Source organism: Tripterygium wilfordii, chromosome 5 (assembly GCF_013401445.1).
Source record: "Tripterygium wilfordii isolate XIE 37 chromosome 5, ASM1340144v1, whole genome shotgun sequence".
NCBI classification, from domain to species: Eukaryota; Viridiplantae; Streptophyta; class Magnoliopsida; order Celastrales; family Celastraceae; genus Tripterygium; species Tripterygium wilfordii.
Genome location: NC_052236.1, coordinates 3,280,783 through 3,308,254, shown reverse-complemented (window position 1 = coordinate 3,308,254; position 27,472 = coordinate 3,280,783). Strand labels below are relative to the sequence as shown.

Below are 27,472 nucleotides of genomic sequence, written 5' to 3'. Positions count from 1 at the left end.
AAAATTTAATCTCCAAATCAAAAATTCAAACAAACTGTCCTCAGTGTAATCAAGTGGCACAAATTAATTTCACCATTGTAAAGGAGTGAGTAACCCAAAAACATGAAAACAAGAACACTAACTAACCTAACAGCCTATTGTCGTAGGGAATCACAATAGTACATAGCACGTACCACAAGCCTTTAAACCCAAGCAATCCCTAGTGGGCGAGTTATAGTCTCATGAGGGCTTACCAAGACGATACCCACAAACGTCACAATCTTTTATTTTTTATTTTTTTTTTGAAAATGAAGAACGAGATCCCCACCCCCACCCCTGAATCATGCAATGTTCTCAGTGCATTGAATAAAGAAAATGTGTTGAGTTAGAGTATCACAACCTGAAAACAAAGACATTCAGGAAGGAATTCCCCCGTAGACTTCAACATTGGGTATTCGTTACAAAACTGTCAATTTCTCCTTCATTTAAGTTCGGATTGACGAACCGTAAAATTTTGTAAAAACTAAACATTTTGAATCCCACACATTGGCATAGTTGTTTTTTCTTCAGCAATTGTTACGCCATTAATCAAATTCAATTCAATGTGGGATGAGTACTCTTTTATAACGAAGTAGAAACAATATAAAATAACAGGAATGAAGTTACTGAGTTGGGCTTCCTCACAGCAAGCATTTTATTTAACGTCTAGGCGAGACATAGCTCTTCATGTAGCTAGGTTGGTGAACTTGGAAGCCCACTTTTAGTTCATTGGGTTGTAGCAATTACGTTCTTCTAGCCACACTCACATCAACCTCTGATGTATGCCTTCTGACTCTCATAGTTGCATGAGCAATAAGGTCCTCAAGAAGATCAGAATATCCTTATTCTTTTTTTTTCTAAAAATCACTTGTTGTTGAATTTTAGCTTGTGATGCTTTTACAATGGAGGGGAACAACTTGTTAGTCGATAAATGAAAGGAATCAAATGCGAGAGTATGCTTATCTCTCTCGTATGGAATGACTCTAAGTACATTCACTTACTCAACCTTAGTTGGATGTCCTCCTTTTTTCATAATTTCTTCTTTAATAGTAAGTACATTCTCCATCGATTTCTCATCTTGAGCTACCTTGGGCTTGAAGATCATTGTATCTTCATTGTTCATCATTGTTAGAGTACCTTCGTCTATATCAATTTTCATCTTTGCAATCTTCTTGAGTGGTCCCCCAAAATCATCGAAATCTCTTCTCCATGACCTTGGCAATCCTGCATATCAAGTGCTAAAAAGTTAGCTAGAAAAATTAGTCCATGTACCTTAATTAAAACGTCTTCTAACCCTCCCTTAAGATACCAAATAGATTGATCAGCTAATTGGATGCCCACGAAGATCTTTTTGAGCATACTTACATCCAAAGATTCAAAGAAGAAAGAGATATTAAATTAATTGATGCACTCAAATCCAATAAAGCATGTTCAAAATTTTTATTGGCTATACAACAAGGTATAGTGAAACTCCCTAGATCCTTAAGCTTTGATGGCAACTTCTATTGTAATATGACATTACACTCTTCAATTAGTTGAACCACTTCTATCTCATCCAATTTCTTCTCTTCAGTCAAAACAGAATGTTCCACATCTGTCTTTGGGGATGTCTTTTCTAATGATGGCGTTTCTTCTCTATTTCTCCTAAGACAGCTAGGAAACGGGATTGGGGGGTGATATGAAATTTAAGACCTACTAAAAATATAGCGATTTCAACCCCAAATTATACTCGCAAGTGCACGAATCAATTGTAGCATAGAAGTGGTAAATACGAGTGTCGTACCCACAAGGACTGAATATTAAATATATGCAATTCCAACTCTTCGTAATTATCAGTAGAAACAAAATGAATAAAGATTAACACAACTAGACAAACACTAGGGATCCGATTTCACCAACTCTATTGTATTTAAATTATTTAGCCAATAATTCTCATTTCATTCATGCATGTCAAAGATCAAGTCCCCTAATTTATGTAATAGTCATGGGCATCTGACTTACCACGTCTATTCTCAACTGCAACCATCCATGGGCATATGGATTGGCTAGGACAATAAAAAATGCATTAGGACCTATGGTAACTTATGTAGCGATCACAGAGATCCTAGCATATGGCATTTATGTCTAAGTAACTCCGGTGTCAACTGCAAGAAGCTGGTCTCAAATTGGACATGGGCATATGTCTCAAGTTGCATCATGGTAATCAACCCTAGATGATAGCTAAGCATCAGGATTTAATTATCAATAAAGAATAGCTAATTAACACTTGACATAGCATGAATAAACTAACAATTAATCAAACCAAATTTATTTAAACATAATAGAGTGGATCCATCATCACCCTAGTAAGAGGATTAGTTCCTCATACTAGGTTACACAACCAGGAATTTATCTCACAAAATTCTAGAAAGAATATGTGATGGAATTGCTGTAAAAGAGAAAATGAAACTCCAGAACTCTCTCTATGATTCTAGCTCACTCTCTGATACTTTTTCTTCTCTTGCTCTTTGCTTTCTCCAGAGAGACTCCTCTCTTTTTGTCTGAGTGTCTGGTATATGATAGGTATGATAATACCTATTATTTTTGGTAGAAATATCCCCTCTTAAGCTTTCTTTTGATAAATAATGAGTGTATTTATGTGTTGATTTGTATTTTGATAGGTTGATTGCGGTTTGGATGAAAAGCGACGGAAAAAGGGCTGAATTGAAGAAAATGTCCACCGACCTTCGTGTGTTCAAATAGTCATAACTTTCTGTCACGTTATTGGAATTGAGCGCAACAAAAGGTATTGGAAACTAGACATCTCAAGCTTTCCGTAGAATCTAAAATCATGCAAATCGGAGGTCATATGGAGAAGTTATGGTCATTTGAATCATGTGCCTAGGGGTAACGCGCCTAGGCGTGGCGCGCCTAGGCGCACAAATTGTGCACGCCCAGGATCACTCCTGCACGCCCAGTCCAGAGAGTTGGACTTGAATTTTAAGTTGTGCACGCCTAGGATTGCGCCTAGGCGTGCGCCTAGGCGTGTGCCTAGGCGTGGTGCGCCTAGGCGTGAAAACAACGCGCCTAGGCGTGAAAAGCAATTTTCTGGGGTGTTTTAAGTCGCGATTTGTCCGAGCTGCGGGAGTTTTTAGACCTAGAACAGATTTCTGGAGAGCGAAAACAGAGGGGGAAGGTGATTCTTGGAGCTAGGAGGAGAGATTCTTCAACTCCACTTGGATCTACTCAACTCATTGGGTTTATTCATGCCTTTCTCATCTATTCTCTTGTGTTTTTCTCTCATTATGTGTAACTAAATCACTTGTGCCAAGGCTAGTATGAAGCCTTGGGTTTGATGACTTTGTTTATGACTTGATTTACATACATATGAGTTGATTTGGGGTATAAATCTTGTGTTTCTATGTTTGATTGCAATTTCTTCATGCTTGTGGTGTTTGGCCAACACTTTAGGTTTTTGGATGAAATTGTTTGGAGAATTTGTTTAGACAATAATATGTCAAGTAGATTATGCTTCTTGAAACACTTGATTATGAATGTGTCTCCCTTTAATTAGGTGACAATTTGTATGAATCCTAATCTCCATAGAACTCCATGAATTCCTATGCATGTTTAGACCAATAAGATGGCTAGAATGTACTTAGGAATATCCGACCTAGACCAATAAGATGGCTAGTAATCAATTTTAGGGAGATTTGGCTTAGGTGCGCTAAAACCGACTTAGGTACGGATTCGTTATGCCCGAATTAGCAAATGTGTGTGTGAATTTGTGTCATCGCAAGTTATTTCCCAAGGGGGATTACAAAGCCTTGGTGTTTATCTCATTTGCATTAGTTACATCCTTATTCAAAGAAAATACTAAAAATACTTTACTATTTGCTTGTTTTAGTTTAATTACCCAACCAAACAATCTTGAGTTGAACTTTACTTTTGATTGCATTGTCCATATATACATACAAATATACATTTGGATTAGACATAACACCGTCCCTGTGGATTCGACCCTTGCTTATCATTGTGCTGTAGTCGCCGACTAGTACACTTGCTAGTATTGAGTGCTATATTGAAATGCAGCTAATCTTGGTTTGTGGAACCCATCATATCCTTCTATATGCTTGACGTCTACTCTATTGCACAATCACTGTAATTCACCTGCACGAGAATGTGTGCTTGTGGGGTATGACTTGGGTGAATAGATGTTGGATGTGGACTTTCTCTAAGATGATCTAGAACACTGTGTTAGTTATATTCTTGGCACTAGTTAATTACATGCATGTTAAAAAAAAATGAAAAAAAATAAATTTGATGATGATTAAAAGCATGTTCCGCTCTTGTGATCTTGCTGAGTAACCGGGGCTCTTGTCTACCCAACTCGAGTTTCGCGTAAAAAGGTAAGACAATCTTGATGAACATACTAGGCTAGCTTAACTTCAAAGCCTTTTCAACTCGAGTGATTGATCCGAGGTGTGCTTTATCACATAATGCCCTAAACCAACTGGTTGGGAGTCATTGGTTGAGAACTCGTTACATGGGTTGACTAGAAAGCTTAAAGGAGTGAGCATTGCACGGGCCTAGTAAGATGAAAATAAAAAAAATAAAAAAAAAAGAGAAGAAGAAGAAGAAGAGAAGTATGTATATAAATAAAAGTGCCTTGGTATTACTATTTGACTGTTCTTGGAATTCTTGGAATGTGACTATGTTTGGCGCCTATGAACTCTTGTAAGCCAAATAATTATACATTTCTTCTTTACACGCACTTAATGTAGACGAAGTGATTGAGTAGACGGATAATCTTCACTTAGTATATGTTTGGATGAAGTGTGGGGTCTCCACATCTTTTTGATTGCATGGCATTAATGTATATTGTTTCGATTCTAGTGATTTCCCTCCCATATGTTTGATTTGAGTTATCTTGAAACGTTTGTGGGTGTCGTTCTTGTAAGCCCTCAGGAGACAAAACTCCTCCACTAGGGACACCTAGGGGTTTAACGGCTTGTTGCATATGCTAAATGCAATCGCGATTCCTGCGTTAGTGAGTTAGGATGTTAGTTGGTAGATGTACTTTGTTTAGTTTTACTTGAGGACAAGTAAGGTTTAAGTGTGGGGTGTTTGATAGGTATGATAATACCTATTATTTTTGGTAGAAATATCCCCTCTTAAGCTTTCTTTTGATAAATAATGAGTGTATTTATGTGTTGATTTGTATTTTGATAGGTTGATTGCGGTTTGGATGAAAAGCGACGGAAAAAGGGCTGAATTGAAGAAAATGTCCACCGACCTTCGTGTGTTAAAATAGTCATAACTTTCTGTCACGTTATTGGAATTGAGCGCAACAAAAGGCATTGGAAACTAGACATCTCCAGCTTTCCGTAGAATCTAAAATCATGCAAAACGGAGGTCATATGGAGACGTTATGGTCATTTGAATCATGTGCCTAGGGGTAACGCGCCTAGGCGCGCGCCTAGGCGTGGCGCGCCTAGGCGCACAAATTGTGCACGCCCAGGATCACTCCTGCACGCCCAGTCCAGAGAGTTGGACTTGAATTTTAAGTTGTGCACGCCTAGGATTGCGCCTAGGCGTGCGCCTAGGCGTGTGCCTAGGCGTGGTGCGCCTAGGCGTGAAAAGCAATTTTCTGGGGCGTTTTAAGTCGCGATTTGTCCGAGCTGTGGGAGTTTTTAGACCTAGAACAGATTTCTGGAGAGCGAAAACAGAGGGGGAAAGTGATTCTTGGAGCTAGGAGGAGAGATTCTTCAACTTCACTTGGATCTACTCAACTCATTGGGTTTATTCATGCCTTTCTCATCTATTCTCTTGTGTTTTTCTCTCATTATGTGTAACTAAATCACTTGTGCCAAGGCTAGTATGAAGCCTTGGGTTTGATGACTTTGTTTATGACTTGATTTACATACATATGAGTTGATTTGGGGTATAAATCTTGTGTTTCTATGTTTGATTGCAATTTCTTCATGCTTGTGGTGTTTGGCCAACACTTTAGGTTTTTGGATGAAATTGTTTGGAGAATTTGCTTAGACAATAATATGTCAAGTAGATTATGCTTCTTGAAACACTTGATTATGAATGTGTCTCCCTTTAATTAGGTGACAATTTGTATGAATCCTAATCTCCATAGAACTCCATGAATTCCTATGCATGTTTAGACCAATAAGATGGCTAGAATGTACTTAGGAATATCCGACCTAGACCAATAAGATGGCTAGTAATCGATTTTAGGGAGATTTGGCTTAGGTGCGCTAAAACCGACTTAGGTACGGATTCGTTATGCCCGAATTAGCAAATGTGTGTGTGAATTTGTGTCATCGCAAGTTATTTCCCAAGGGGGATTACAAAGCCTTGGTGTTTATCTCATTTGCATTAGTTACATCCTTATTCAAAGAAAATACTAAAAATACTTTACTATTTGCTTGTTTTAGTTTAATTACCCAACCAAACAATCTTGAGTTGAACTTTACTTTTGATTGCATTGTCCATATATACATACAAATATACATTTGGATTAGACATAACACCGTCCCTGTGGATTCGACCCTTGCTTATCATTGTGCTGTAGTCGCCGACTAGTACACTTGCTAGTAAGGTTAATTAAGACCCAACAGTATAGAAGTGAAAAGTTACTGATAAGCTTCACGAATGCCGTATTTTGAAGACTTTAGAGGAAAGTTGGGCTGCATACATGAAATATCAATACAAAGATCATTTATTAATGTCAGACACATATATACATATACATATATATATATCTATATATATAACTATTACTTTGACTTTTGTACCACACACACACATATATATATACAACTATATATATAGACTTATATATGTATATATCTACCTATAACACTGTTTATATATAGACTTTTATACATTTATCACAACCCCCAACCAGCTTATTGCTAGTCCCTAGTAATTCAAGCGTTCGGAAAATTCATGCAAAAACTGTAAATAATCCAAGTATCTCGATAATATTTCAAGCTTGCACCTAAGGTAGCACAGCACTTGCTTCCTCTAGCTACATTTTTTTTTTATATCTAACAATCATTTCCTCCCCCACTTAAAATTTCGCATTGTCCTCAATGGGAAAAGACAAAAAAAAAACTAAATATGAAAATTAAATATGCTAAACTGTGGTTCAGAGAAATACAACCTGATGCAAAAAATTTGGACCATTGGATTGCTATGTTTTCAATGCCGTATCATATCCATGAGCACGGTCAACATGTGCTCCAGCCTCTGTTGTCCAGCCTCTAATGTTTGTAGCCCCATCTCGAGCCGGGCTATCGCTACACTCACGCGATCTGGTTGTTGAGACACTGCAACTGCTGAGGAGGACTCTTCAGGTGGTGATGTTAAGGGTTCTTCCTGGGGCTGCTTCTTTCTAGAAGAAGATGTTTTCAAATGGTTAATGCTTTGACGCCATGTCTTTTTTTCCAGCATGGTGACCTGATATCCCGAAGATGCCTGAGGCAAAGGAGGTCGAATGCTTTTGTACGAAAGCAACCTTGTGATAAGCCGTGGGAAAAACAACTTTCCTGCCTTTGTTGGCTTCTTCTCGATGAAAGATTTGGCTGTGAAAATTATGGCCAGATAGATCTTCCCAATGTCAAACCAATACCCTTTATACATAGAGTATAAACTGACAAGAATTTTCCCCGTCGTTCTTGCTCATGGCCAATAGGACACAGATTTTCCCTGATAGCATCATCCAACAACCACATCTTTGGTGGCAAGTAGGCTCGGCGTGTAGCATTGGTGTGTTTATTCCTCTTTCCGCTACACATATCATCAATCATTTCCTGCTTTGATGCAAAGATCGGTTGTCGAAATCCAATGGTCTTATCATATGTTGGTGGATACCCTAAGCAGCAACACAGATCTGTTGTTGTGAATTGAACAGTCACACCAGCTATAACAACCTGGTAAACAGGTTGATTCCCAGTCCGCTCACTTCGTGGTAGCTCGATGAGAGTGTGATAGAAAGAACGAATGATTTGAGGATACACTAGTAAATTATCTTCTGGATCTGGATCTACGAGAAACAACAAGGAATGCTCCCTCAGGTAGTGCATCGCTCATCTGTTGATGACGTCTCGCTGTATCTTTTCATCAATTCTACACTCAGGAATGATTTCAGCTTCGTTGAATAATGCAAACCTAGACTGAGATTTTGATAAGATGGTGCGTGGGCGTCTCGGCATATTTTCTAATCTTTGCTAGAGAGAGAAAAAAAACACACTCCAAAAAAATTGATTTGAGATTTCGATGAATCGAGAATAATAAAGAAAAACGTACTACAAGTATGGAAGAAATTTGGGGTGCCTGTCATATCACCAGTCTATTTACCATCACGCTCCGCTGTTCAGTTCAACGCTCGATGAAGACCAAAATACTTTTGTTTTTCAAATAAATAATAATAATATTAAAAAAACAAAAATAAGACAGAAATACGGGTTGCCTCCCATAAGCGCTGTATTTATCGTCTGGGCAAGACGAAGTGTTCCCAACACTCAATTACCTGGGTCTTGGAGAGTAATGCTGGACATTGTTGTGTCATAATTAACTTCCAAATAAGGTTTGAGGCGATGACCGTTAACCTTGAATTCATTTCCCGTCTTCAAGTTTTTAATGTCAACAGCTCCATGGGGATATGCTCGAACAACTTGAAATGGGCCATACCATCTTGAACGTAACTTCCCTGGAAAAAGTTTTAGACGAGAGTTAAACAAAAGTACCTTTTGACCAGGAAAAAATTCTTTCATTGTGATGTGCTGATCATGATATCTTTTTGTCTTTTCCTTATAAATCCTCGCATTTTCGTATGCCTCGTCACGTACCTCTGCAAGTTCATTGAGCTGCAGTTTCCTCTTCTCACCAGCTGCATCGTAATAAAAATTCAACCTTTTTATTGCCCAGAATGCCTTACGCTCGAGCTCTATAGGAAGATGACAAGCCTTGCCGAAAATCAAACGATACGGAGACATGCCAATTGGAGTTTTATATGCAGTGCGATATGCCCAAAGAGCATCATTCAATTTTATACTCCAATCAGTTCTTTTGATATTCACAGTCTTCTCCAAAATTCGTTTAATTTCTCGGTTAGAAATCTCTGCTTGTCCACTGGTTTGAGGATGATAAGCAGTGGCAATCTTATGCGTGATATTGTACTTGGCAAGAAGTGTAGACACACTCCTGTTCAGAAAATGCTTCCCTTCATCACTGATTATAGCACGTGGAGTGCCATATCTTGGAAATATTACACCTTGAAGTAACCGGATTACCACCTCACTTTTGTTGGTTGGGCTTGCAACAGCTTCAACCCACTTGGACACGTAGTCTACTGCCACTAGTATATATTCATTCCCATGAGACTTGGGAAATGGCCCCATGAAATCTATTCCCCAAACATCAAAGATTTCAACCACCAAAATATTGTTGAGTGGCATTTCATTCCTGCGAGAAATGTTGCCAAGTTTCTGAAAATTTCCACAGGTGGAACAGAAAATGTGGGCATCCTTGTGAAGAGTTGGCCAATAGAACCCTGATTGTAAAATCTTTGCAGAAGTTCTCTGGGTACCAAAATGACCACCACAGGCGAATGTATGACAGAATTGTAAAATACTCCGTTGTTCTTCCTGTGGCACACACCTCCGAATGATTTGATCAACACAATGCTTGTATAAGTAAGGCTCATCCCAGAAATAATGCTTGGCTGTGGAGAAAAATTTCTTCCGTTGTTGGTGAGTCCAGTTTTTGGGAATAACACCTTTTGCAAGGTAATTGGCAATATCAGCATACCAAGGTATCTTAATTTGTACGGAGAAAAGCTGTTCATCCGGAAAAGTTTCATTCAATGGAAGCTCCGTCTTCTCACCATCATTTGCTTGGACAATACGAGAAAGATGATCTGCTACAACATTTTCTGCTCCTTTTTTATCTCTTATCTCCAAATCAAATTCTTGGAGTAATAACACCCAGCGAATCAACCTCGGCTTTGAATCTTTCTTAGACAGCAAATATTTGAGAGCCGCATGATCACTATAAACAATCACCTTGGATCCAATCAAGTACGATCGGAATTTCTCCAATGCAAAAACTACCGCCAACAATTCTTTTTCTGTTGTTGAGTAATTGAGTTGGGCATCATTGAGAGTACGACTTGCATAATAAATGACATGTGGTAGCTTGTTGACTCTTTGCCCCAATACCGTTCCAATTGCATAGTCACTAGCATCACACATGAGCTCGAATGGTAAACTCCAATCACGTGCTATCATGATAGGTGTAGATGTAAGTAATTGCTTCAATTTGCGGAATGCTTGCAAACACTCATCATCAAAGTGGAAAGTGGCATCCTTGGATAGCAAATTGCACAATGGCCTGGAAATCTTCGAGAAATCTTTGATGAAACGACGATAGAACCCCGCATGTCCGAGAAAAGATCGCACACCTCTTACAGAAGTCGGAGGTGGCAATCTAGAAATAACTTCAATTTTTGCTTTGTCAACGGCAATCCCCTTCTCAGAAATAAGATTACCAAGAACAATACCTTCGTGAACCATAAAATGACATTTCTCCCAATTAAGCACCGAATTAGTCTTCTGGCATCTCTCCAGAACCAAGGCAAGATTGCACAAGCAAGTATCAAAAGATGATCCGAACACGGAAAAATCATCCATAAATACTTCAATAATGTGGCCCACCATGTCAGAAAATATACTTGTCATGCACCGTTGAAAAGTAGCTGGTGCATTGCAAAGCCCAAATGGCACTCTTCTGTACGCAAATGTCCCAAAAGGACATGTAAAAGTTGTTTTCTCTTGATCCTCCGGTGCGATCACAATTTGATTATAGCCAGAGTAGCCATCAAGAAAGCAATAATGGGAATGACCTGCCAGTCTTTCCAGCACCTGATCAAGAAATGGTAAAGGGAAGTGATCCTTTCTTGTGGCAGAATTCAGCTTCCGATAATCAATACAAACACGCCACCCTGTCTGTTTTCTTGTTGGAATGAGCTCATTGTTGTCATTAGTAATCACCGTGATTCTTGATTTCTTGGGAACCACTTGAACAGGACTGACTCATTGACTGTCGGAAATAGGATAGATGACTCCTACATCCAACAACTTCAATATTTCAGATCGAACTACCTCCTTCATCGCTGGATTGAGGCGTCTTTGTGCTTCACATGAGGATTTTGAATCATCTCCCAGTAAATCCCAGTAAAATTCGGTGCATGCACATAGTAGGGCTGATGCCTTTGATGTCAGCAATGGACCAGCCAATAACACTTTTGTATTGCCGTAGCACCAGCAAGAGACTTTCTTCCTCCGAATTGGTAAGAATAGCGGCTACAATGACAGGTAACGCTTCTTTAGCACCAAGATAAACATACTTCAAATGCTCCGGAAGTTGCTTCAAATCTAACTTTGGTGGATTTGCAATTGAAGGAACCACTTTCGGAAGTGGAGGACCGAGAGCTTCAAATGTACGGATCCACCTATGATTCACTGGTTGGTGTGCTTGCAAATATACACAAAATTCTACAACTTCACCATCGTCTTCAACTTGCAGTTCAGGAAACGCAAGGCAAGTTGCCAAATGGTCAGTAGATTGATGCTCCAAAAATGATTCATAAATTGAGCCATCAAAAACTTCAATGCTAAAACACTCCCCTATATCTGAAGGATGTCGAGTAGCTTCGAACAGATTAAATTCCACCGTTTGTCCTTGCACAGTCATGGACAAACAACCCTTTTGTACATCCACAATAGTTCCCGCAGTGGCCAAGAAAGGCCTCCCCAAAATGATTGGTATGTTTCTGTCTTCCTCCATATCAAGGATAATAAACTCTGCTGGAAGGAGAAATGTGTCAACTTTGACAAGAACATCTTCTATGATACCTTGTGGAAATTTTATTGACCGATCCGCCAATTGCAAAGTGATCGAAGTTGGTTGTAATTCCTTTTCGAGACCAAGTTGCACAAAAACTGAATATGGCATCAGGTTGATGCTAGCACCCAGGTCTAGAAAAGCTTTTTCGAAAGAAACTTGCCCAACAGCACAAGGGATAGTGAAACTCCCTGGATCCTTCAGCTTTGGTGGTAGCTTCTTGTTTAGAACGGCACTGCATTGTTCAGACAGCATAACCTTCTCGTATGGTGCCAATTCTTCTTTCTGGTGCAGAAGTCTTTGAGAAATTTTGCATAGGAAGGAATTTGTTGAACTGCGTCAAGGAGAGGAATGTTGATCTCCACCTTTCTAAATATATCCATTATTCACCGCATCTGGTCAATCTTCTTCTCATTCACCAACCGGCTAGGGAAGGGCACATAAGATTCATTCATTTTATGCTTTGATAAGTCAGTCGGCTTGGGCTGAGTTGCATCATCAGGCTTTTGTTCATCAGTTTTTGTTTTCTTCTTGGCCTCTTCACCATCATTCTCTAAAAATCCCATAGTTGTTCCGCGTCTGGTGGTAATGGCGTTGATTTGTTCCTTGCCTTTTGGATTGACTTCTAGTTGACTCGGCAATCTGCCCAGCTCTCTTTCACTTAATCGCTCAGCAATTTGACCAACTTGAACTTCAAGTTTCTGAATAGATCCATGTATGTTGCTAAATTGTTGGTCGTACCTACTATTTTGCTCCGTCGTTTTCTGAATAAAATTGTTGGTGTTGAAAGCTAGAAAAGCCATTTGCTCCTCCAAAGAAAACTTCTTTGGTTCGGCAGGGACTTGTTGCGTCATCTTCTGATTGTATTGCTTACTCTGGCCTTGTCCTCCCCAACTGAAATTTGGGTGATTTCTCCATCCTGGATTGTATGTATTTGAAAATGGATTGTTGTTGGGTTGGAAACCACCTTGCCCCACATAATTGGTATGTTCTTGTTCAGAGTTCGAAGACATAGGACATGTTTCCATGGTGTGGTTAGGTTGAGAACAAATGGCACACATCTCAACTTGGCCTGCTTGTTGGGAAGATGAAATTGCATTCATTATCATGTCAATCTTCTTCTCCATGGCTTGCAACTGAGGTTGATTTTCTGCTCTGGTGTGAACTTCATACACACCTTTTGGAAGCTTTACCCCTTGCTTTACTCTAGATGAAAATTGTTGAGAATTTTCATTTAAAGTTTCAAATAGTTCAAAAGCTTCTTCACTGCTTTTCTCCATTAATATGCCTCCACAAGCTGAATCTACAATGCTTGTGTTTGTTGCGTCGAGTCCTTCATAAAAAGCTTGAACTTGATCATCTTGTGACAAGTTGTGGTGTGGACACTTGAGCAGTAGCTGTTTAAAGTTATCACAAGCTTCATAAAATAAGTCCCCATCTTTTTGCTGCCATGTTTGAATTTCCCTTCTTAATTGCTTCATCTTCTAGGCTGGGAAAAACTTCTTCAAAAATTTTGTTGCCATTTCCTCCCATGTAGTGATCGATCCTGGGGTCAAAGAATTGAACCACAGTTTTGCATTGTCTTTGAGAGAAAATGGAAACAATATGAGTCGTACTTCTTCCGATGTCAAACCTTGAACATATTGTGTCTTATAGAGTTCAAAGAATTCTCTGATGTGTAGGTAAGGGTCATCAAATGTTGTGCCTCGAAATTGTGGGAATGCATTGAGTAGAACTGGAGAGAATGTGACATTGCCTTGAACATTGGGTTGAAATGCTATGCTGGATGGTTGCTCCATATTCTGAGGTACAAATGAATTCTTCATTGGCCTCCGAGCAGGTTCATTGATTGGTGGATTTGCAATTCCAGCAAGAGCATTCTCAGGATTCTCTTCTGCCATTTTTCCTCTTACTTCTCTTCTCAGTTGTGCAAGAGTTTGTTCAATCTCTGGATTGTATTTAAGAAGATTTGAACTTTGAGATCGACGTCCTTGCATAAAAGAAAATGTAAGCAATAATAATCCTTTTTTTTTCTTTTTTTTAACAAAATTAAAAGAGTGAATATACACAAAATAAGAAATTAATATAAAAAACAATAAAATGGGGCATAAAGGCCAACCATAAGTATTAACAGAAATAAAAAGTTACCTTGGGCGGCTCAGCCGACCACATAAGCATATATATATATAAAGGTGGGGCAGTGTAAAGCCAACCACAAATATAAATAATATTGTAAAAGAAATAAATAAATAAACGTTTCTGTTAGTGGCAGAAATTTAAATGTTAGTAAGTTAGTAAGTGTTAGTGACAGTTATTATAAACATATATAGGCGGTAGCAGTAGAACCAGCCAATAATATATAGTTAGATGGGGCGGTTAAGCCATCCACAAAAAAAAACTGAAAAACCTTCCATTAAGGAGGTGTAGGATACTAATATTAATATATATATATATATACATATATATATATATATATACAAAAGTTAGATAACAATATATTAAATCAGTCCCCAGCAACGGCGCCAAAAACTTGATATGAAATTTAAGACCTACTAAAAATATAGCGATTTCAACCCCAAATTATACTCGCAAGTGCACGAATCAATTGTAGTATAGAAGTGGTAAATACGAGTGTCGTACCCACAAGGATTGAATATTAAATATATGCAATTCCAACTCTTCGTAATTATCAGTAGAAACAAAATGAATAAAGATTAACACAACTAGACAAACACTAGGGATCCGATTTCACCAACTCTATTGTATTTAAATTATTTAGCCAATAATTCTCATTTCATTCATGCATGTCAAAGATCAAGTCCCCTAATTTATGTAATAGTCATGGGCATCTGACTTACCACGTCTATTCTCAACTGCAACCATTCATGGGCATATGGATTGGCTAGGACAATAAAAAATGCATTAGGACCTATGGTAACTTATGTAGCGATCACAGAGATCCTAGCATATGGCATTTATGTCTAAGTAACTCCGGTGTCAACTGCAAGAAGCTGGTCTCAAATTGGACATGGGCATATGTCTCAAGTTGCATCATGGTAATCAACCCTAGATGATAGCTAAGCATCAGGATTTAATTATCAATAAAGAATAGCTAATTAACACTTGACATAGCATGAATAAACTAACAATTAATCAACCAAATTTATTTAAACATAATAGAGTGGATCCATCATCACCCTAGTAAGAGGATTAGTTCCTCATACTAGGTTACACAACCAGGAATTTATCTCACAAAATTCTAGAAAGAATATGTGATGGAATTGCTGTAAAAGAGAAAATGAAACTCCAGAACTCTCTCTATGATTCTAGCTCACTCTCTGATATTTTTTCTTCTCCTGCTCTTTGCTTTCTCCAGAGAGACTCCTCTCTTTTTGTCTGAGTGTCTGGTCCTTTTATAGAAGTGAAAAGTTACTGATAAGCTTCACGAATGCCGTATTTTGAAGACTTTAGAGGAAAGTTGGGCTGCATACATGAAATATCAATACAAAGATCATTTATTAATGTCAGACACTTACATACATATACATATACATATATATCTATATATATAACTATTACTTTGACTTTTGTACCACACACACACACACACACACACATATATATACAACTATATATATAGACTAATATATGTATATATCTACCTATAACATTGTTTATATATAGACTTTTATACATTTATCAGGGGACATAAGCTTTCATAGGTGGAGCAGATTAATTGATGTAAGACCTACCAAACATGACCGCACAATGCGACTGCTAAAATAGTTGCTCTTGCACTTGAAATTTATGCTCTTCCAAATCTCTGACAATTCTTCATTGTCAATCATCAAAAAGTGTGATCCCAATGGCTTGCTCCCTATTGTTTGGATTGATCTTAGTTTGGCTTGAAAACTTTCCAACCTCCATTCGACTCAATGCCTCTATGATTTGCCCCACTTGTGCTTCTAGTTTCTAATGATTGATCGCCAACTGTCACACCATGTCCTACAATGTGAAGGATGGTGAATTGGGTTGATTCTGTGTGTTCTTCCAAGACCCGTTTGTGGAGTGGTTATGAAACTTGATAATGAATTACAAGTTTACTGATTTACTTTGATTTATCATTGGAGTACTCATGATATTATTTGTAAGGTAAAAGAAGCCCAGATCTAGGCATGCATGTCAATTTTGGTGACTTGTGGAAAACTATGAAAGTGAATACAACACAATAGAGAATGATTGTGTATTAAAAATATATAATAATAATAATAATAATAATAATAATAATTGTTCATTTGAAATGTAAAATATGATGGTCTGTGAGTTGATAAAGAAAAATGTGGTGTTTATGATTGTTGTAGTTATGAATTACATTATTTTCGTACAACTATATTAGTTAAGACATGGTATGTTAACTAGACCAAATTGTAAGCATGGTTTTTATACTTTCAGTCATATGAAAACTTAGTGCATCATGGTCGGGATATATGTGAAAATTTAAGGGAAAACGTTACTGTTGTATTGTTAAAATTATATCTTTTTGTGCATAGAAAATATGAAAAAAAATTTCCCATGTAAATTAAGAGGTTCTAAATGTCACGCCCCTCTCTTCTAAGGTATACCGAAGTGTACCTATATCCACAGAGACGTGACCGGCAGGGGACACCCCATCCCCCGAACCAATTCCCAAACCGATAATTAAACCCAATAAACATATGTAGTAATAGTAAGAGTAATAACCACTGGAGTAAATATACAACAGCGGATCAGTGGAATATATCCACTCGATACCAAACCATGTAATATACACAAAATACAATACCAACATCCATGCCCCTACTAGAATAGTTGGCTCGAGGCTACACATCAGCTCACGCAACCCGTCACTGACCACCATCTCCCGCACCGAACTCACCTGAAAGGGAATAAAGAAGAGGGGTGAGCTATAAAGCTCAGTAGGGCGTAGAAAGGAAATACCGATATCCAAAAAAATATAAGAAATCCAGGAATATGATGCAGAATAAGCAATACAATAAATAAGTAATCATCGACAATCCAATCAGGTAATATAGTAGCCGATAAGGCTATAAAGCACTGTAACCATGAACCCCGGCCACCAGTAATCCATAATCCACTCCAAAATCCATAATTCATAATCCGTAATCCATAATCCACCCCTGGACCCACCCTAATCCCCGTAGGGTGTCTCCCAGTCCAGGTCCACACCGAAACTGGATGAGGATCGGATCCCGATAGCATAGCCTACACCAGAGAGCGTCCCCTGTGATGCACCTCATCTCAGTCGGTCTACAGGTACGTACCCGGTCTATGTATATATCATCCATCGTAAATCCATAACCAATAAATTGGGCTCCTATATGGGCCCCACAGTCTACATCAACCACCTCCAATCACCACCAACCACTCCACTCCCAAAAACAATCCAATAATCATAATCAACTAAGAATATAAACAGACATATAACAAGCCGTATTTCCACCCCAGGAAACCGACAAAACCACCATATAATAAGAGTCCGTGAAACCGGAACTCTAGAATCACAAATAAGAGTAAGGAAACCCCTACCTGAAAATCGGAATACCAATACCAAGCACGTGTCCCTGATTAACCCCTGACTCCGAAAGTCAACTCGCTCTGAATCACAATCGGGGTCACCGCCTACACTGGAAAACATAAAATATGAAAATCCAGTGAAAATATGTTTGGTCAACTGTCAAAGTCAACGGTCAAACAGTATCGAACCGGGTCAAACAGTGTAAAACCGGGTCAACCAATGTCAAACCGGGTCAAACAGTGTAAACCGACAAACAGTGTAAAACCGGGTCAAACAGTGTAAACCGACAAACAGTGTAAAACCGGGTCAAATAGTGTAAAACTAGGTCAAATAGTGTAAACCGGGTCAAACACCAGTCAACCAAGTCAACTCGCCCTGACTCGGTCAACTCGGGTTAACCCAACCCAATGGTGTCACCGGCGATCCGGACACCAAAATCGACGAAGCCATACACCAAATTGAAAAGCTCGAAAAGATGAACTCATAGATGCCTGAATCAAGCCAAACCGTCGCCGGAATCGGCCGGATCGACAAAAGAAACCCTTAGTGGCCGAAAACTTCAAACTCCGATATCTCCCTAACCACAGCTCCGATCGACGTGATTCCACTTGGGTTATACTCGTCTCACTCCTACGCTTCTTTTGGTACCAGCCCTGACCGTCATCGTAGCCGGAATCGGAAAATCGCCAGGAGAGAGAAACGTGCACGGGAGAGAGAGAAGAGTTGTGTGAGGAAGAGGGTGTATTTGCAAATAGTGAAAAATCTGGGTATTTAACTTATTTACTTAAAACTTCACTGTAGTCCCTGCAATTTTACCAAAATGCCACTCATCAAAAGTAAAAATCCAATTAACTTAAAAAAATCATAATAAATCCAATTTAAATCCGATTTGAGTGATTCTTGCGTCAAAAATTTTCTTTTAAAATCCCCCACTAATGAAAAATATTTCCAGATTTTTATCTTAATTTAATTTTTATTCTCCCCAAATCCCGGTTCGCGATCATCGAGGTTTACTCCACCTCGATCAACGCGTCAAAAAAACTATGAATAGTGTAAAAATCAAGTAAGGATATTACACTAAATGTTAAATATAAGTGGAGAAATGGACAAATATGACTAGGTATTGGTTTAAAAATAAGAAAAACAATTGTTGAAAATATGGTATGTCAAATTGGAACTAAAGGAATTACTTGATTAGGAACCGAGGATGTCGGACCAAGTCTCGTGTATAATAAGAAGAAAGGGAAGCACCTACTGAAAATTGAGAGAATCGGCAAAGGTGAGGGTTGTTGTTGCTACGACATTTAAATGTTTTTAAGCGAATTATTTACTATTTGCTATGTTTAAGTGAGGGTTGCCTATGCTACTACATTTAAAAATGTTTTGATGCGATATATAATTCAATTGTTGTGCCTATTTGACGTGGTGAATTCTATATAAATAAAGAAATTATTTATTTACGGAAAATATGTTTTATTTGGGCTTAAATGCCAATTTGTGGTTTGCAATGAATTTTGAAAAAAATACCTATGGACAGTTTATATAGATTGTAAATTGATGAATTGGGTGACATGGTTTGCCAAATAAATGATGAATGGAGATTGCCATGAATTTTCGGGAAAAGAAATTTTATTTTGAGATGATGCAATTTGTTAGAAATGTTCATGTGATATCAAACTTCCTGTGTTGAATTCCTTGAGTATTGAATTCTTTGAATATGTGGAAATGAAAGAATATGATTATATTTGTTAGGACCTTAGGCTTAATACAAGAGGGGGTGAATTGTATAAATTAAGTCTTTTTAAAACTCTTTTTGGTTCCTGTGATTGCTAGACTAGGTTTTCTTATGGAAACTAATTGATACTAAAATTATTCTAATAGAGAATATTCAAATAATGTTCACACAATTTGATCAAACAAGTAAGCGTAGGAAGAGCAGAGTAATAACAGATAATAAAACACACTCAAACAATGTAAAGACTGTAAAAAGTAAGGGTAAAGAGAGTGCAAATATGTATTTTTGATATGGCTAGAGGTTTAGAAACTAAATTTTGTCTATAAAGAAGCTCTAACAAAGAGTAGGAAACAGTAGGCTAGAGATATGAATAACAAGAATTGCTTGGAAGCTCGTATGAAATTTCTGTCTTGTTTTAGGCAGCCTCTGAGAAGATTATATGGGACTAGGGTTTATCTCTTGATCGTTTGAATCATGTCCTTGATTGTAGGAGTTGAAATCATCCTAATTTATCTCCATTCCCTTCCTATCATTTCTTCTTTCCTTTCTTGTCTTCCAGGAATCAGATTTTCTTTCCTCGTCTTCCAAGAATCTTCTTTCCTTTTCTTCTAAGAAATCATCTTTGATTTATAATTTCTTCTTTGACTTTCAGAAAATATTCTTTTGATTTCTCAATCAGCTCATATCTTTCATTTTGTTTTGATCTTGCCATAATAAGTGTTTCCAGCTTTACTGTGATTCTTATTGCTTTCACACTTCTAAAATCTACACCAATTTTGTGGCCTATTACTTGAGCTTAGTCAGCAAGTGTTGAGGTCAGCAAAGATTTTCCACATCATGTGCTGTCATAGTAGATTTATATAGTGCTGAAACTTGACAGCTTGTAAGCTTATAAGTAAGCTTCATGTCTTTGATAAAAGTTAGTCAAAACTATCAATAGAGTATGCAGGAAAGCATTTGACATTATCAAGACATAATAAACTTAATCATATAGCATTAACAACCCTAGAAATATGATCCTAGACACATACTACGCACAACAAACAAGCATATTTTGTATCAAAACATACCTGAACATTCTCCCCTTTTTGATAATGACAAAATATGCAATGAACCATTTTTCTCCCCCTTTTTGGAATAATCAAAAAGATAGTTCTAAAGCTCCCCCTTAATTGATGCATGAATTTCTAAGGAACAGGAAGCATCCTTAAATCGTTTCTTAAAGAGAGAAATCTTTCAGCATTCAAAGGTTTTGTAAAAATATCTGCAAGTTGATGATCAGTGTCAATATATTCTATGTTTACATCCTCTTTGGTAACATGATCTCTAAGAAAATGGTGTCTAACATCTATGTGTTTGGCCTTAGAGTGATGTATAGGGTTTTTTGAAAGATTTATGGCACTTGTGTTGTCACATTGTATAGGAATTTTAGTGTAATTCAGTCCAAAATTTTCTAATTGTTGCCTCATCCATAAAAGTTGCTACATATTCTACTTCAGTTGTGGATGGAGCTACACTACATTGCTTTTTAGAAAACCATGAGTGTCACGCCCCTCTCTCCTAAGATATACCGAAGTATACCTATACCACAGGAACGTGACCGGCAGGGGACACCCTATCCCCCGAACCAGATCCCAACCAGATCCCAAATCTAAAACTAAACCCAACAGACATAATCATAATAATAATAAAAACTACCATAATATCCACAAAGTACATCCACCTATGTACATATACAACAGCGGAATAATAAAATATATCTACCCGATACCAAACCGTATAGTATCTACAAATACAATACAATAAGTTCTCACACCCACACTGAAGAGTCAGCCCAAGGCTACACACCAGCTCACGCATCCCTCTGCCGACCGCCATCACCTACATCCAACTCACCTGAAAGGGGATAAAGAAGAGGGGTGAGCCACAAAGCTCAGTAGGGCGTAGAGAGGAAACGCCAATATCCATAAATAATAGTAATAAATCCAGAAATGTAATGCATAGTATGCAATACAGTAAATATACATCCATCAGTAAGTAAACCAAATAGCACAATAGCCGATAAGGCTAAACAGCACTGGAACCACCCACACTGGTCTCCAGAAATCCATACACCAATCCAATCAAGTGAAATGGTAGCCGATAAGGCTATCCAACACTGTAACCACCAAATTAATCTCCAATAATCCATCACACCCCTGGACCCACCCTAATCCCCGTAGGGTGTCTCCCAGTCCAGGTCCACACCGAAACTGGATGAGGATCGGGTATCCCGATAGCATAGCCTACACCAGAGGGCGTCCCCTGTGATGCACCCCATCTCAGACGGTCCACCGGTATATATATCCGGTCTGTATATGTATATATATCATCCATCAGAAATCCATATCCGATCATTTGGGCGCCTATATGGGCCCACAATCCACGTCCACATCCAACACCTCCAATCACCACTCACAGAAACATACCAACAGTGATATATAACAGAGAATATAAATCAACATGTAAACAGGTCGTATTTCCACCCCCGGAAACCAACAAAACCATAACATCGTCAGAGTCCGTAAAATCAGAACTTTAAAGTCACATGCAAGAGTAAGGAAACCCCTACCTGGAAATCGGAAAGCAAATACCACGCAAACGTCCCCGTCAACCCCTGACTCCGAAAGTCAACCCGCTTCAAATCTCAACTGAGATTACCGTCTACACCGAAAAACACGATATACGAAAATACAATTAAAATACGGTCGGTCAACTATGGTCAACGGTCAAACAGTATTGAACCGGGCCAAACAGTGCAAAACCGGTCAAACCGGGTCAAACAGTGGCAAACCGGGTCAAACCGGGTCAGACCGGTCAACAGACCAGTCAACCGAGTCAACTCGGCCTGACTCGGTCAACTCGGCTGAAACCCATTCAACACTACCACCGGAGATCCGGCCACCCAAACCTGCCAAATCTTATATCAAATCGAAGAGCTCGATGAGATGAACTCATAGGTACCTGAAAGAAGTCAAACCATCGCCGGAATCGACCGGATCGACCAAAAGAAATTCAAGGTGACCGAAACTTCAAACTCCGATATCTCCCTAACCGTAGCTCCGATCGACTTGATTCAAGTTGGGTTACACTCGTCTCGTCAATACACTTCTTTTGATACCAGACACAGCCATCATCGTCACCGGAATCAGAAAATCACCAGGAGAGAGAAAGGTGTACGGGAGAGAGAAGAGTTGTGAGGAGGAGGGTGTATTTGTAAATAGTGAGAAATCTGGGTATTTAACTTATTTACTTAAAACTTCACTGTAGTCCCTGAAATTTTACGAAAATGCCACTCACCAAATGTAAAAATCCAACTAACTAAAAAAAACATAATAAATCCAATTTAAATCCGATTTGAGTGATTCTTGCGTCTAAAATTTTCTTTTAAAATCCTCCACTTATGAAAAATATTTCCAGATTTTTATCTTAATTTAATTTTTATTCTCTTCAAATACCGGTTCACCAACACAGAGGTTCCCTCCACCTCAACCACCACAATAAAATACTATGAATAGTGTAAAGTTATATCAGGATATTACAATGAGACTAACATGTTCCCTAAAAATTGAGATGTACCAAAAGTGCTTTTTCTATCGATTTTACAACCTGCATAGTTTGCATCAGAAAAACCATGTAAATCTAGGGCTGATCTTCTATTATACCATAATCCTAGGGTTGGAGTTTCTCTAAGATATCTTAAAATTCTTTTTACAGCAGTAAAATGAGTTTGTTTAGGGCATGATTGGAATCTAGCACATAGACATACACTGAAAAGTATATCTGGTCTACTAGCTGTCAAATATAATAATGATCCTATCATAGATCTATATAGTTTAGAGTTTACCTCATTTCCTTCTATGTCTTTGTCAAGCTTTGTAGAAATTGACATTGGAGTAGGAACAGGCTTTGCCTTGTCCATTCCAAATCTAACAAGGAGATCCTTAATGTATTTGGCTTGACTTATATGTGTGCCCTTATAAGTCTATTTTACTTGTAATTCGAGAAAGAAGTTAAGCTCTCCCATCATACTCATCTCAAACTTTCCCTGCATTCTTACAGCAAATTCCTTGCGCAAGGATTCTTTAGTGGCACCAAAAATCACATCATCTACATACACTTGCACAATGAGCATGTCTTCATTTTCAGTTTTGATAAACAATGTGCCATCTATTTTTCCACATGAAAAACCACTTTCAATCAAGAATTTTGATAGCCTCTCATACCAGGCTCTGGGAGCCTGTTTTAGTTCATAAAGGGCTTTGTTCAATTTGAAAACACAGTTAGGAGGTTTTAAATTTTCAAAACTTGGTGGTTGTTTAACATAAACTTCTTCATTTATTTTTCCATTTAAAAATGCACTTTTGACATCCATTTGAAATAATTTAAAACCTTTTTGACATGCAAAGGCAATTAAGAGTCTTATTGCTTCTAACCTAGCTACAGGTGCATAGGTCTCATCAAAATCAATACCTTCTTCTTGATTATATCCCTGCGCAACTAATCTTGCCTTATTTCTTACAACCTCTCCACTTTCATTCATTTTATTTCTATATACCCACCTAGTTCCAATTATTGTTTTATTTTCTGGTTGTGGGACTGAGTTCCATACATTATTTCTCTCAAATTGACTTAGTTCTCCCTACATTGCTATTATGCAATCAGTATCTTGTAATGATTCAGATATATTCTTAAGTTCTATTTGTGAAATGAGTGCAAAAGAATCAGAATTATCAGATATGGAAATTAGTGCAAGAGAATTAAAAGCATCATATAGAGAGGACCTTTGTAATATACGAAAATTTACCAAGTACGTATCGAGAAATTTGGCGCATGTGTGAAAAATGAGTAATAATAATAATAATAATTTGAATGATAAAGTAGTAAATAAGTAAATAATGAGTTATGAGGATAAGTAATGACATGTAAATATGCATACATACATTTAATACCATGAGGGCATTAAAATTGGTAGTATTAGTACCTTAGGAAAGTTAGATAAATAAAGAAATATGGACTTATATAAATAAACATGAATTCAGGTGCATGCAGTAATATGTTGAGCACTTGTGGGATGAACAGATAAGAAGAATAGAGTCCCATAAGATCACTTGTATATTCCAAAAATAAAGCACATAAGAACAAGACAAAATAGTTAATGATTGAGGGCAAGCAAATAAGATGGGTAGTAGCTATGTAGAGGAGTAGAGTTAGAGTGTAGTTGGCAGTAAAATACCGTGTAGAGGTGAACTAGTAGAAGAATGATGGGCTACAAAGCCACAACATGGTTTCCAAGTGGCAGAGAAGTAGAATTAAGGTAAAGAGTACCCAATGGAAAATTTTGAAGCTTTAAGATGAAAGGGGAGAAATCTGCAGAGAAAGATTTGGGGAAGTAACACTATTGTGTTTAGAGAAACGTGAGGCGCAGTAGATTTTATTAGAGATAAAACTCATGGATGCCAAATGGCAGGCAGAGTGAGACCAATAGCGATTATAAAAAGAAGACAATGAGGGATACGCATACACATTCACTCTTGTAAATTCTGGAGAGAGAGAGAGAGGGAGAGAGAAAATGGCATAGAACAAGAAGGAATATGAGGAAGGAGAAGAGGGGAGTTCCACAGATTGAAGTACCGACTGGTTGGTGAGTAACTATTCTGTTAAATACTAAAAGAGTTAAAGTGTTTTACTCATAGACAATTAACTATATGAATTATTTCCTTTGCCGTGGTATAAATTGAACAGCAAAGGCAGTACAGAGGAAAATTGAACGAGGAAACTCAACAAGAAAGCGGGGAAAAAGGTGTCCATATATGTAGAAGAAGAGTAAGTAGAGGTAAATTTTCTTGGAACACATGTATAGTTGAATAAATAAAGAGTTGAAGTGATGCATGTGATTGAGGAATTAAATCAATGGATTAGAAGAGGAAAATGAATATTTGAAATGCTAAGTACTATTGTAGCACATGCATGAAAGGATCGGGAGGAAGAGTGATTTTAAATGGAATGTAGAGTAAGGATCAAGAAGTAGAAGACACTTAGAAGATGGTTAAAACTGGAAAACTACAGATGGTTGAAAATCCACATCGTCTTTTGGTTGTTTGGTAATCAAAATAGCTAGACTGCCACATGCATGTGAATGGGGTAAGCAAATTATAAACTTGGTGATGCATGCAATAGTCAGAAGAAGAAGAAAGGAGAAATTATGATATTATGTCATATTAATATAACAAGGAAGGTGAGCAAGTATTATTACATGAATGTATATATGCATATATATACACATACACATATGTACTCGTATCATAAATCATGCAAGTGGAGACAAATCATGGCATGCATATGAAGATCCAGTAGTTGACTATGTTGTTAACCTGAGAACTATTATAATAATTAATTAAAAATAATATTTAAATAACGATGATATATGAGAGGAAGATTTCATATATTAATGCAAACAGGAGGCATATTGGGTGCACGAAAAAGGAAACCAGGATATATATAATCGGGTCAAGATTATTGAGGCAGGAAGAGTAACTATTCCTGTTAATAGTGTTCGTAAAGAAATAGTGCAATATATATATACATATATACTTTATTAACACTTAAAAAAAATTGTACTAGGAGCTGAGGGCGTTGGCCCAAGCCTTATTTACGATAAAAGAAAAGGGAAAGGCCCCGCTCAAGCGTGAACTATCGATAAGGTGAGGGTTGCCACCGCTATTACATCCAAAGTATTTTAATATGATTAACAAGATATTTGATATGTTTGATTTGAGAAAAAATTTGTTTTATATGCGAGTTCTTTGACATGATTTGTGTGAGAAATGCAATATTTTAAAGTGTTCTAGTAATTTGCCAAGTTGCTATTATAGGAGTAGTTCTAATTATTTCCTTTAATAACACTGTATATGCTTAGTAAAATAGAGTTTCGAAATCGATTATATTGAATAATGATTTCGTGGTTTGAGAATTTAAGTGATGATTTTATGAAGTGAGAATGCCATTTAAATGTTCTGTAAATGTTCTAAAGAGATGGAGTTGTCTTGCTAAGCATTGCTGAAGTTTTGAACATCTTAAAATTTTCTGCTAAATACAATTGATATTTGTAAAGAGGTGATTACCAATTCCCTGTACTGCATTCCTTGTTATTTGGAAATTGACGGATATTTGCATGCTTGTGCACATGGCCAGCCCAACCTTGGCCCGGTTGTGGGTTCTGCAACTATTCCCATCGTGAGACTAGGGAGGTGTGGTTGGAGCGATTATACTCCCACACCCTTGAAATATGTTGCCACCATCTTTCCGACGGGAAAGCATACCGGTGGAGTTTCCATTTACTAACCGAATTGACGAATTCGGGAAAATCGTACTTGGAAATACATGAATTACTATACCGGTGGAATGTTAGACAGGGAATGGTTTTGCATGAATTGTGCTTTGAGATTATATTTCTGTATAATGAAATTTTGTCTTTTCTATTACGTTGGTTTCCGTTAAACCACATGCATATTGATTTATTTTTGTTATGAGTGATATTATATAAAACATTATGATTTCCCACAGTTTAAAGAAATTCAATGACTATATATATATATATATATATATATATATATATATATATATTGGTTTTATGATTATCTTGGATAACCCACCTAAATGTGTTAAATACATGTAGATTAACAGGAGTACTAACTACTGAGTGAAGAAATTGCGGGCATTTTAAGGCTCAAGGTTTTGTAATATATTAGAATCTCGTAAGCTGTTGTAAGAACTTACATATTAGATCCATAAGTATGTACTCGCTTTGTGACAGTGTATGGATTATTAAGTCACTTGGAAATTGTGATGTTAAGATGATGAAATTCGAAATTTAGGCTTGCGGTATGCTAATCGTGTGGACCCGAGTATCTGGAAAAGTATGAATAGTTACCGTGCCGTGTAACTACCCTGGTGAACAATTTGGGGTGTTACAACCTTCTTGTCATTCCTTGAGCTAGATCACCAATAATGTGCTCCTGAGAGTGATACTGTGTGTACCTTGGCTTTTTAATATTGTTTGCTGCTGAGATTGAATCTCTGATGTTGTTCTCTGATTTCTGCTTATATGAATCTTCTGTATGACGTATATTTTGTACAATCTGAAGTCCTTCATCATCAGTATCCTCTTGTTCTTGTGTGTCACATGTTAACATTTGATTTTT

General features: G+C 37.6%; 1 pseudogene; it reads right to left on the bottom strand.

The window, feature by feature from the left end:
* Positions 1-27,472, bottom strand: part of LOC119998544 — a 199,807-nt pseudogene that overhangs the window by 2,736 nt on the left and 169,599 nt on the right.